The sequence below is a fragment of the Struthio camelus genome, chromosome 1 (assembly GCF_040807025.1).
Source record: "Struthio camelus isolate bStrCam1 chromosome 1, bStrCam1.hap1, whole genome shotgun sequence".
Classification (NCBI taxonomy): domain Eukaryota; kingdom Metazoa; phylum Chordata; class Aves; order Struthioniformes; family Struthionidae; genus Struthio; species Struthio camelus.
In genome coordinates this window covers 71,424,325-71,436,648 of record NC_090942.1, presented here as the reverse complement: position 1 = coordinate 71,436,648, position 12,324 = coordinate 71,424,325, and positions in this window count along the sequence as shown.

Sequence of the window (12,324 nt, the reverse complement as noted above, 5' to 3'; positions counted from 1 at the left end):
TATCAGCCATGTCTGCCAAATTAGTTTTCTTAACCGAGACAAGCTGCTGCCTTCTTCCCACACTCTGCAAATCTGAGAAGATTCCCATCAGATTTCCTAAAATGCTGGTATCTGGAGATCGCCAAGAAGTTTTCTTAATACCTTATCTACCAATACCAACCTGCTGTTTTCTTGAAAAAATTTGCTCGTTGATGCTGTGTCAGCAGCAGGCAAGCCTTTTACCATCAGATAGCAGAAAGAGGTTGTACGTGAACTTATATTCCTCACCCAGAGACTCCTAATGCCATTCTAAACAGCTTTTTGGTATATCACCTTTCAGGTCATATTGCTTCTTACCTGAAGGATGAGGCACTCTAAGCCCTAGCATCTAGCTAGGGCAAATCAGACTATATGTAGTAGCCATTAAAGTACAGAGCTCCCTTAGCAGTTCTGCAGAAGATATTACTAACAGTCCACTAAACCATTAGATAAAGCAGTGCATTTGGTGCAGTTATCTTTATGGACATTTCATTATTCTGAAGAGCAAGAACTTTCTGGAATAAATGTTGAAGCTGGCAAACAGAAACTGCACATGCCTTTAGAAGACTCCCTTCACAGTATATTCACCCCACAGAGCGAATCTACCTAGAACTAGCTGCAAAGAGCCAACATCAGCTTTTGTTTTGAGGTCTTTCTTTGCTACATCACAGAAGGGCTTTATGAACAGGTGGCTTTCTGGAGAAGCATAGGTAGTAGCAGGCCTATCATAAGCATTTTTAACAGAAGACAACATTTTACATACTAACCAGGCTAAAAAAAAAAAAAGTAAGGACATCCAACAACTGACCAAAACGATACCACAAACTTGGGTGCAAAACAGTTACCAGGTAGTTGTGTCTTGGGATATTTTACGTGTTCCATGGCTGTAAGGCGGGTGAGACAGGAGACTCAACAGCTCCTTCCAAAATCGTTGTAAGACAGTTTCAAGATATTAATTTAGCTACCGATAACAAGCAAAGTTTAGCAGCATTTTCCTGTTTAGAGCAGGATATATAGTCAGTATTTTGAGTACTGGCTAGCCTGTACCCATAATAAGTGATATACAAACAACAGCACTCACCTATTGCTCTTGTCCCCCATCCTCCAACGAAGCCACATGCATTTCTGTTCCAGTGGATTTCATCTGGTTCCAGTGGATTTCACCCTTTCCTCTTCTGTGGTATAGAGGAAAGGGAAGCAGGAAGAGAAGCTGAAATTACACCCAGCAGCCTTGCCTATAAAGGTCAAGGACCACCCAGTCAGGGCAAAAGCAGTGCAACCTGTTTTCATCACATGCACATTTAGAGCTTATTTTTAAGGGTGCAGAATGAGCTTCAGCATTTTTAGCCTGTGGTATTTTTCTCCAAGCAGCATGCTCTTATGCTACCTTACATTCCTCCTTAATTTCCAGTACAGTACACACTGAATATAATACGCTTCTCCTTGTTATTAAGATGCCTTCTCATAAGTCCAAGATAAATAAGGAAGCCAAGTCATATACAGAAAATAAGTTTTGCAAAAAACACCTACAGCTCTTTCCTCAACCAAAAGGACACCAGCTTAGAAAAGACCAGCTTCTAAAGACTACCAAGCTTTCTTCTAGCTGTAGCTTTTCAGCTTCACAACTACATCAGATATTCACATACCTAAATACTATTCCATAGGTCACCGAAAAAAACTTTACAAAAACACAATTTGAAAATACAAACTACTCCTACAGCATAAATAAAAGCAAATACAAGCCCTTCACGTTTGGGTCCACTGTTTTTGTTTTCTTTCCAAGTACTGGCTCAGCGTTTACTTAACCTTGCTCATAACCAGCATTGGCTTGAGAGCTCAGAAAGGAAACGGAAGTAAGGCATCTTCTGCCCTAAGCAACAAGAGAAAATAATTAGTGACTCTTTAAGGACTTCATGGTTTAGAGATAAGCCCTTTACCATGTCTGATTCTAATTAGTACTTTAGATTCTTTGATTAACAGCAGCATGTAATTCAGGTGAATTCATTTGAAATCCACACTTTGCTAGTTAACTCTTGCGTGACCGACTTCTAAATCTTAGTGGGTTATCCTTCCTGTAGGTAAAAGGTGGCAGAGTTAAAAGGGGCAGGCGGAAGACATGAACAAATTTAAAACTCTAAAGCAAATTTTAATTATAAGGTGAGTATTTTTTCCAAGAAAAAAAAAAATTATTCAGTGATAAGTCTGTCCTTCTTACTTGCAAGCTGATCATGTCACAGGTTTATGTACCCTGAGGAAATTTTGCTGCTCTATGTCTTTGTGTCCCCCTAATAAAACAGGTATACCAGCACTGCCTTGACCATGGGCTTGGAAGAAAGATAAATCTACTTCTAAATGCAGATAGGCTCTGAAGCTTTGGTGATAAACTGTAAGACAAAGTGCTAAGGCTTTTATTTGGAGCCAAGAGCACCAGAGGCAGAGCGGTGAAAAAACAAAAATTACACCCTGGGATCTCAAACGGGCAACAACAGGCCCTGCGTATAGCAGTCTGCACAGATGATCTCCTCAGACTTGGTTGCCTCTCATAATGATGCAGAACTATCAGTGAGCAGAGACAGATTATGACAGACTCGCAGTAAACATGTCTGAATTCCACGCATAAGATGATCCTAATGTTAGACTGAATTTAAAAATAAATTTAGACAAAATGCAAGTGGAAAAAAACCATGCATGGAGTGTAACTGCAACAATTACATCTTCCTCTTAGCTAGCAGCCTGTAGTAATACATGGCACAGCAGGCACCCCTTGGTGAAAGCAAGGTGTATTGCAGCCCCTGGATACGGAGGACTTCCAACCCGTCCCCAGCTGTCTGTGAGCTAGCCACTCTATAAAGTGAGAGGAAAGCCATATTCCTTCCTATAAAGGCTACAGCAAACTTGGAAATATTTAAAAGTGGCCTGGCCTGTTGGCATGGGTTGCTCTGCCATTCCAAGGTGATTTTCTTCAACGTGAGTAAAGATTAGCTACACTTATTCACTATATTGTCTACAGTTCTTGAATCAATGAAATAACACTCAGTGATGAAAATCTCTTGGAACTTTTTCAGAAGTACATAATCTTCAGTGAAAGTCTAGAACCTCCTTAGGAGCCAAAGGGGAAATTGTTCGTAATTTGAGCTGCCCAGCACTTTCCCATAGACAAGAGACTCTTTATCCCAGACTTCTCACACAAACTCATTTGCAGTCAGAACTGGCTGAGCACTACTGACTGTCACATCAGTTACGGTCTTTGCTCCTTTCTTTACACAAATAAACATAGATTTGATGTATGAGCATTTCTTTTTGCTGGCAGTATATTTAGAGGAAACCAAGTGACAGATAGAGCTGATGAGGGGCAGACCATTCACTCTCTTCAAGATGTTCAGCTAGACAAAACAAAAAAAAGTCACATTAGATTATTGCACCCAGGAAAAGGAAAGAATGGTATCGACTGACATATCCTAGACCTATAGAAGTCATCATGACTTTTCCAGAGCAATGGCCAGACATAAGTATCTGCATGTCCATCATGTGCTTAATGAGGGTCATTAGAAAAGACCAGGAGGACAGAAAGGTGCTCCTTCTGACCTTACAGATATCACATAAGACTGGACAGACTGTCTACTAGTGCAAACTATCAGGCCTTCAACAGGTAAGTGAGCTAGTTTATATGAGCTGATGCCTTAATTTGCCATCTCCCCTTGAGTGAGAAGTAAAATTAAGTAGTCACCTTTCTTCAGTGTGGGGCTCATTTCAGAAGCAGCGTTTCAAATCTCCTGCCTCCGACTTGCACGTTCGTTAGGACTTGTCAGTGCAACCCAGAGTGCTGCCAGCTGAGCAGCATCCTCTTCTGTATGGGCCCACTTGTTTCTCCTGTGCCTCATACTCTGTGGAAGGCACATCTGGGACTTTTCTTCTTAGAAAGCAGGGTGGAGTCATTCATAATTAGCAGTGAGGGGCAAGAGATACAGCCAAGTTACATTAGACTTTAAAGAAGTTAGGTAAAACAAAGAACGTGCATCTAACACTGAATTACAGCATAAAGTGGCTTTTATGGAGCCAGATCCTGATCTTACTTTTAACAGCAAAACCAGAGTAACTTTAAGTGCTAGACAAACTCCTTTTCCCTCTGACAGTGAGAAAACAATCGGCCATTTAGAAATGAAGCGGCAGAGATGGAGAGAAGAGGAGAGGAGTAGGCAAGGGACAGGTCCCATCTCTGAAAGTGAGAGCAGACTTCCCCTTTTATAAAGAACACTACAAGAGCGACATCCTCCCATTGCCCATACCAATTCAAGTCTCATTATGCACTGAGGAAAGCAGGGGTCCAGAACAGACAGCCCACCTGCAGGGTTTTTGATTCAACAATCCAGGTAGCTGGAGAATCATTTTGAAATAATTCAATTGTAACAGCCTAGTAAATTCTCCTGTAAAAGCCTAGTAAATTCTCCTGAAAAGCAGAATGCCCCCCCACCCACCCAAGGGGCACAAACACTTTCATCTTTGTCTGTCTGCTCAAGATTAAAGTGTAACTAAACGAACACAAATGAGTCTATGAACTCCTTGAAATGCTGTTTCAAAATCCAAAGACTTCATCCTGCAAGGGCACACTAAGAGCTGGACATAGTCCAATGCAGAGGGTGAGTGCTGTGCATGTAAACACAAGCTAAAGTATGAGTGATATAAAGGGAATGCAATAATAATTATAATGCTTCATAATGTGCTCTGCTATAATGTCTGCTATAATGTGCTGCTGCTTCATAGCCACCAACTTACTCCCACCGAAGTGGAGGTGAAAGACCCAAAAAGGGAAATATTTAAGTACTTCATTTGTATGCTGAAGGTCACTTTTCTGTTCCTGCCCTCTAAGACACCACTATTTCCTACACTTTCCCACATCCCTATAATGAAAAAGGCAACAGAGCCATGAGCATTTTAACATGCACGTCCATCCATCTCCGCTCTGATACTATTTGAGTTGGAACACAGATACCTGCATCTGCAAGGCCAAAATGAATGCTCAGTCGCTGCCACCAGCGACCCATGTCTACCCCTGTTTACAAAAAGGATCATCATTCGTGGCAAACTCTCAGCTTGGACTCAGCAGCTGTATGCACTAAGGCAAGGTGCCTGGCAGGCTGTGACTTGCACTGGATGCAGAAGCCCTCCTCCTTGAACTGATCCCCAGCCAGTCACTCCCAGTCAGCAGAAGTTCACTCAGCAGTAACTTCACATGAAATGCTCCCTCTGTGTCCCCATGGCCACGAACACGCATACACACATTGCAGAGACATCCCTGTCTTGAGCAGCTCCTGGGCTTGCATCACCATACATCCCCTTTCCTGTCTCTATTCCCTATTACTGAGTAATCCCAGATCTCTACCAGAGGACCTGTGACACCACCACAACCATCCAGGCCACAGCTCATCTGAAGCATCCAGGACATGATTGACCAGGCATCCGCTTCTGCCCCGGGGCCGGCCAGCTGTGACCATGCCACATTTAAAAGGCTTGAATTAAACGTACCTCTGTGTTGATAAGGGCGCTGCTTTGAGTTGGTCTCACTTCCTAGACTCAGCATTGGTGAAGTTTGCAGGAGTGAACGGTTTCTGTCCCACTTCCAAACTCAGCTGAAGTATTATATTAGTCGGCTTCTCCACCTTTAGAGTCTCTGTATACAATACACCTTTGCTGTATTGTATAGCAAAATATCCTCAGAGATATTTTGGCACAAACAGAGCACCTTTTAAATGGTTCTTTCAAAACCTAGCATCAAACATACAAGACGTAATTACACTGTCACAGACAAGAAAATTCAGATCCATCCTGGGTTACAGAGGGATGTGACAAACTGTGGCTCTTGCTCTGCTTACCCTCACTGGTAAACATCAAGAAAAGAGGTAATACCAACTGATTAAATCCCAAATGCAAATACTGCATCATGGGAGTCAGGGACTGGTACCTTCTGTCCAACTGTATATGGAAATTTACTCGCCTCCATTCACTACTGAACTAATATTTCTTCCCCTCCTCCCTCAAACCAAGCCCTTAATTTCTTCTGTCCTTTTCTCCTTTCTGCAATTAATAGGGTTTATGGAAAACTGTTGTCCCAAAGTTTCAGAAGGCCCCAAAAAACTTTATATACACATTGAAGAGGTATATAATACTACTTTTTCAATGTTTTATTGTTTCTTAATCACTTTCTAACAACAGATCAGAAAAGTTATGGTTTACCTTCAAAACAAAGAAGTATATACCTCTGATGCTTGTTTGAATTGGAGATTGATAAAACCCCTGGGAATTTGAGTGGTTCTGGGCAAGTGACTCAACACATCTATTAAAAAAAAAAACAAACCTCAGAACTCTGAAGTCCTGTTTCTTATCTCATATCTGATTCACCAGCAAATCATTTCAGAGAATAGGAGCTTAATTTCTGCTCACATTAATACTTATTCCTAAAGGAATGTCTTTATTCCTCTTGCCCATTTGAAAAGTCAGAATGTACTGCGCTGCATAAAAATGATCTATATTTGCAGCTTAAGAAAACAGTTTTTGAAAAAGATCTAAATGAGGTCTAATCATCCCTCACACATCTCAGCCTGAAGGAGCACCCTAGCAACAACCTTTAGCATTTTGCAAACATTTGCTACTAATTATGCGTTCTTAGAACAATAATACACAGCTTCATGCTTTAAGGAAAGAGGCCAAACAAGGCCTCAAAAGTAAGCCTTAAACTTTTAATTTAAACCAGTGCCATACAAATGCTCAAATATACATTGCAAAATCTTCCCAAAACACTGCTCTGATTAATGGCTCTGAAAACTTGTAAAAGCTCAGCTGTCAAACATTAAAATGTAGCCTGAGAAAAAGCTCATGTAGAGAGGCTAAATAAAAGTCCTCTGAAACAGCTTTTCCCTGTACCTCAGAGAACAGCAGCACCAATACAGCAGTACCAACAAAACTCCTGAGAGCCACAGGGCTCACTCACTACTAGCTGAAGGGCTCCTATACCTGCTTTCAGCAGATGACTCAGGCCCCGTGACAGGCCACTCTGCCCCAGCAAGCCTTTCCTCATCTCTGAGAAACTTGTTCAGCCTTCTCTAACCCTACATCTGTCTTCTTGCATTCTTGTGCTCACAGTTGTCCTCTCCAGCCTAAAAGCTCCCTTATTACTGCTGGAGCTTCCTGCAGCCCTCGGGCAATCCTGCATTTTCCCTGACCCTATCCCAGAGGCAGAACAAAGCAGGCACAGGAGAAACGCTACTGTTTCCAGGTATCTGTTGATTTAATTTATGTTCTCACCTTTAGCATGCAGAGAAGCTGTACTGCAGCCCATCTCCCATTACCTGTGCTCACAATAGAGATTTGGCCCAGATAGTCCGTTTTCTGGGAAGCAGGGCCAGATACCCTCAGCTAGAGGGTAGCCCCTGTGAAGACCTACTGACTAGAACCTTTCTAGCAAGAGACTCTGGAAGGTGCAGCATCTCCAAGAGGAATTTGGGTCTCAGGGAAGAATTTCAGCTAGGAGGAAGGTCCCCGGCTGAGAAAAGATTTCCCCCCTCCCTTTCCTTCTCCTCTTATTCACTATTATTTAACATTTCCTAGATTATTTTTAGTGATTAGAATCTGTGACTGCAGTGTCTGTGATACCTTTCCAATTTGCTTGGGGCAGGGAAGGCGTTACACAGCTCTTTTATCTGCCTTTAATACAAGAATTGGCTTAGGTTAGAAACATCAAACCTAACAGCAGAGGAGAATGATGGAAATGTGTAAAGACATGAGATTATTGGCACTGACTCATAAACATTTCAGTTATTTCAGTGATGGCATTATTATTATTATTTTTTTTTTTTTACTTACAGAAAGTGAGAATATGAGAAATGGCAAGGAAGTAAAAAAAGCTCTATTGTTTGCTGAGGCTGGAGCCTCCTTCCATGGGATTAACAGTGGATTCCAGCATCACAGGCTTTCTGGTTCTCTGTGTGTTTAAAAAGAAAAAAAAAAAAGAGTGTTTTCTTTAGTATATAATGTGTTGGGGAAGCAATGTTCTGTTTAGGGGACCAGCGACAATGTCTCCTGCCATGAGACTGAAGCCTGTTCATACTATCACAACACAATTACTATAATAGAAGAGACTATCACCACGTTTCCCTGGGTCTGGTAGCTGATTTACTGCTGCACATCCAACATGTCTCATATAATTTCCATCACTCAATGCTGACTGTCAAACCCCAGTGCTTCTAATATCCTATGAAACAGAGGGATTAAGTTCTTCATCCCCCCCCAGAACAAAGACCCATGTGGGGCAGCATTGCCCCGTTGCTTTAAAAAACTTACTAAAAATGTGTGCGAAGAGCAGATAGATAGGTAGAGGAGGAGAAAGAAAAGAACAGGAGAACCTACAGACCCACATTTTCATACTTATATAAAGAAAAGACCAGGGTTTGGTTCAAAGTTTCAGCAGAGTAATAAACTTGCAACTGCTCAAAGATTGTATTGCTGCTTTTTTCTTGTTTTCTCAGGAGGCAGAGAATTCAATTAGCTACAGATCAGAAGCAAAAAAAATTTCACACTTACCCCAACTGAAATGAAACCTTGGATCTGAATCTTCTGAAACTGGAAAATCTGGACTCGGACCCAAGTGTTACAGTTCTGGCCCACTCCCACCTAAACCTAGCATTAACTTTGGACCCCTAAGGTCTGTGTTATCATGAGAACACATAGATACTGAATTACAAACTGATGGATTTAAATAGTTTGATAGTGATGGCAGAATAATTAATTTTTCCTATGTTTCAGGAAGAAATTGCTTTCTGAAGAAAGCAGGCTTTTACCAAAAAGCATCTCAACAAACCATTAAGTTATCAGCTTTGGTTTTTGCATTTTTAAAGTGTTTTTAAAATTACAAATCTTTTTGCTTCTACAGGATAGCATAAAATTGACACATATCATACATCGAAAATTTCTTGCTGTAGCGTTTGGAAATGATTGGGTTCTCTAAGCTTCTGAAAATGATGCTGATAAATTATTCAGTCATGGTCTTTGTGACAGGCATATTAGAAAATTAGCCCTTTTCACCTAGATTTTAATAAATGGCAGCAATGAATATATTGTAATTATTATATTATTAGACAAAAGTTAAGATAACACAGCTGTTACAAGGTTGAAATATAAGAAGGGCCAATGTTAATCATATTATTTGCTATTACATTATTTAAAATACACCTGATAGAACTAATCCTTTGAAATGGACTAGCATTTCTTTTAACTTTTAGCTTTTTTTTTTGGCTAAACTAAAAGTAGAGCTTCTGTTACACTGTCTGCTCCGTTGCTTATGCATATGGTAATTTACAAAGAGCCATTTCCTCCTCTGACAGTCTTCAGACATTGCATTCAAGAAAATAGTCCTTCCAGACGGTCCTGGTCAGTATTCAAGCTGTTGTACTTCCTGCTATTTGTAGTTCCTTCTGAGTTTCTTCCACTGTTTCCAGGGACTTGCCTTAATTAACTGAGTTCTGAGCCTCAATCAGCAGTAAGCACCAGCATGTGTTTTCTTGGTAGGATGTCAAGTGTGATCAGTTTTGCAGATGACATTAACACTGGAAATACAGCTAACACCCATAAGGGCTGAAGCCAACTGCAAAGCAGTCAGGTGCCATTAAAGTAGTGGGAGCAAGAGTCAACAGAGAGATGGGATACTAACAGCTGCAGCATCCCACTAGGAGGGAATAAAAATAAACAGCTCTGATTCACAATAGATGGGAGGTTAAAAACAAGCAGATGCACTAAACGCTTTAGAGAGAATTGATTTTTTATCTTGTCTCCTTCTTATTATCCTGTTTTTACTTTTTTTTTTTTTTTCATTTTTGGCCAGGGTAATGGAGTACTGTTGCTGTAGTGCAGAAGCTGAAGAAAGAGAGCAGAGGTTCTTCTTTTTGAAACTATTAACTGCTCTTTTCTCTTACAGATAGCAACACAGTGGTTAGGATGCAAATCAGGACTAATATGTGCTTTGTGGGATGAGCGCCAGTTTTAAGTCTCATTCATGTTACAGGAAAGGTTAGACTTCAACCCCTTGTACAAATGAAAGTATTATGCTAAGGAGGCATATTGCTATGGGCATATAAGCCAGCAGGAAACAACAGAATTCACTACTTCTCATTAGATCTAATTACCATTCATTACCATGTTCTTTTTATTTTCTTTTTTAAAAGTTTATACCTTGAAAAGGAACAGCAGGGTCAGCAGATGACTCACGTAAATGCTCTGCAGTAAGGCGTATAGCATGTCTTGAAGCCTTTAAATTTCAAAAGCTCTACTGTTTTATTTATAAAGCAGTTTTAACAAGTATTTTAGGACTGTGTGGAAGCACAGCCTCGAAGCAAGGTCATCTTTCCTGGTGTTCGTATCAGCACAGTAGCCACGCTCCGTAAGCCCAAAAGAATTAAATGATATCCATATCCGCATCAGTGTGATCCATCCAGGGCATCAAAATGTTTCGTGGTTCAGCCTCGCCTCTGTGGCTTGCTATAGCTGGCTCTGTGAGTCATCTACACTATATTTTAAAAAGGAAATAGACTGCAAGGGCAGGGGAGAACAAAACATGTTAGTCCCCAAATAATTCAATAGTGGCAATGAACAATTAGGTAAGGAAGAAAACTAATCAAAATACTATGAGCTATATGAGAATGCTCAGAGGAAAACACTTTCTCCACTTCTTTTGTACTGTGCATGCTATTCCATGTATTATAGACAGGTTTTATATTACTGGTAACGCTCACCTATAGATGAAGAAGGGTTCACCAGTGGCTGAATACTGTAGGTAGATGATACTGTGAGCCAAGCCTCCCAATGAGTAGGAGAATAAATGCATCAAGCTCATGCATCTTTTTTGCTGGGAGAATGGTAGCTGTAAACAAACAAATGCTGGTCAGAATTTTCCCCTCTGGAACATATATTTGTTCAGAGTGAAGCATTTCACAAAAATACATTTCCACATTATATTTTCCCCAGGAGTGCAGAGATTTTTTCAGATCTTTAGAGGGAAGTAAATGTTCTGGTTTTGAAATTTTTCTGAAGTAAATGTTTTGGTTTCACTTTCACAAATACAATTGTTTCATTTTGAAACATATTTTACATAAAAACATCAACAAGATAAATGTAAACATCTCAATGTTAGCAATTCACTTGAAGTTATTGTAGAATCTTATCTTCTGAAGTATTTTAGTATTACATTTAAAATTAAAAAATAAACCTTGAAAATTTTCTTGTTGGAGAATTTCAGCTATCACTACTTTAGGTGGTTTATACAAAGCAATCTCACCAAAGCATAGTGCTGCATTCTAAGAGCATTACTATGACTTTCAAGTATTATGATATTTTATTTCTATGTTAATTAATACACATATTTAAAGGAAAAATAAAAATTCCTGCTTTTTAGTTTCCTAAAATCTGCTCCCTTTCAAAGCTAGAGGGAGTTAATAGGAACAGAGCGAGGATTTAACTACAACATACACCTAAAAAAACCCAAAAACACTCAAAGCTGTCTATAGCAAAATACACACATACATTCTTTGAAGCGCTCCTGTAATAATACTTCAACTATGACACACGCGTCTCCAAACTAACAAAGCAACGTATTTTCTCAAGATCAGTGTTATCTCAAATTCTATGAAACCTTTGTTATGGTAATTCAGGAGTCGGCATAGCTTTTCTCCGCTCCTTCAGTAATTTCTGCATAGGCAGTGTCCACTAGAGTCTATAGGCCCTGGAGACCGTCCCCCACCCCTTCCCAGCACACCAGAACTCAACACAAAGTTTCTGTAGGGGAGAGGTGTTTCAGTCGGGACAGTCCAAGTTCCAGAGGTAGCCAGGTCCTATAGACTCCAGGGCCGCTATAACTTACAACTCCTTAGAGCTCTTAGTCTAAAGGCAGGGTAAACCAGGCAGTCTTACAAACCCTTTGTTCCCCTCATTTTTAACATGCTTTTGTTCATACATCACAAAAATGTAAACAATTTGCCATATCAGATTCCTTAATAAATAATCTGTCATCAGCCCTTAGTCTCCCTTTGCTAAGTGAATTTCAAATAAATGACAGTGTGAAAACTTACATGTAAAATTAATCCTATATAGTTTTCCCTTCAGTTCCAGTTGCACCTATAAACCTGTTTGTTCTACTGTGAGGTACTGCATCAAACTGTATCTATAAATCTGCAGCATGCCCAAATTGCTCATCTGGGAGCTGAACCAAAGTTGGTTGACATCAGTAGGAGGCTTTCCTTTAGCTTCAGCTGCCTTCCAATCAGT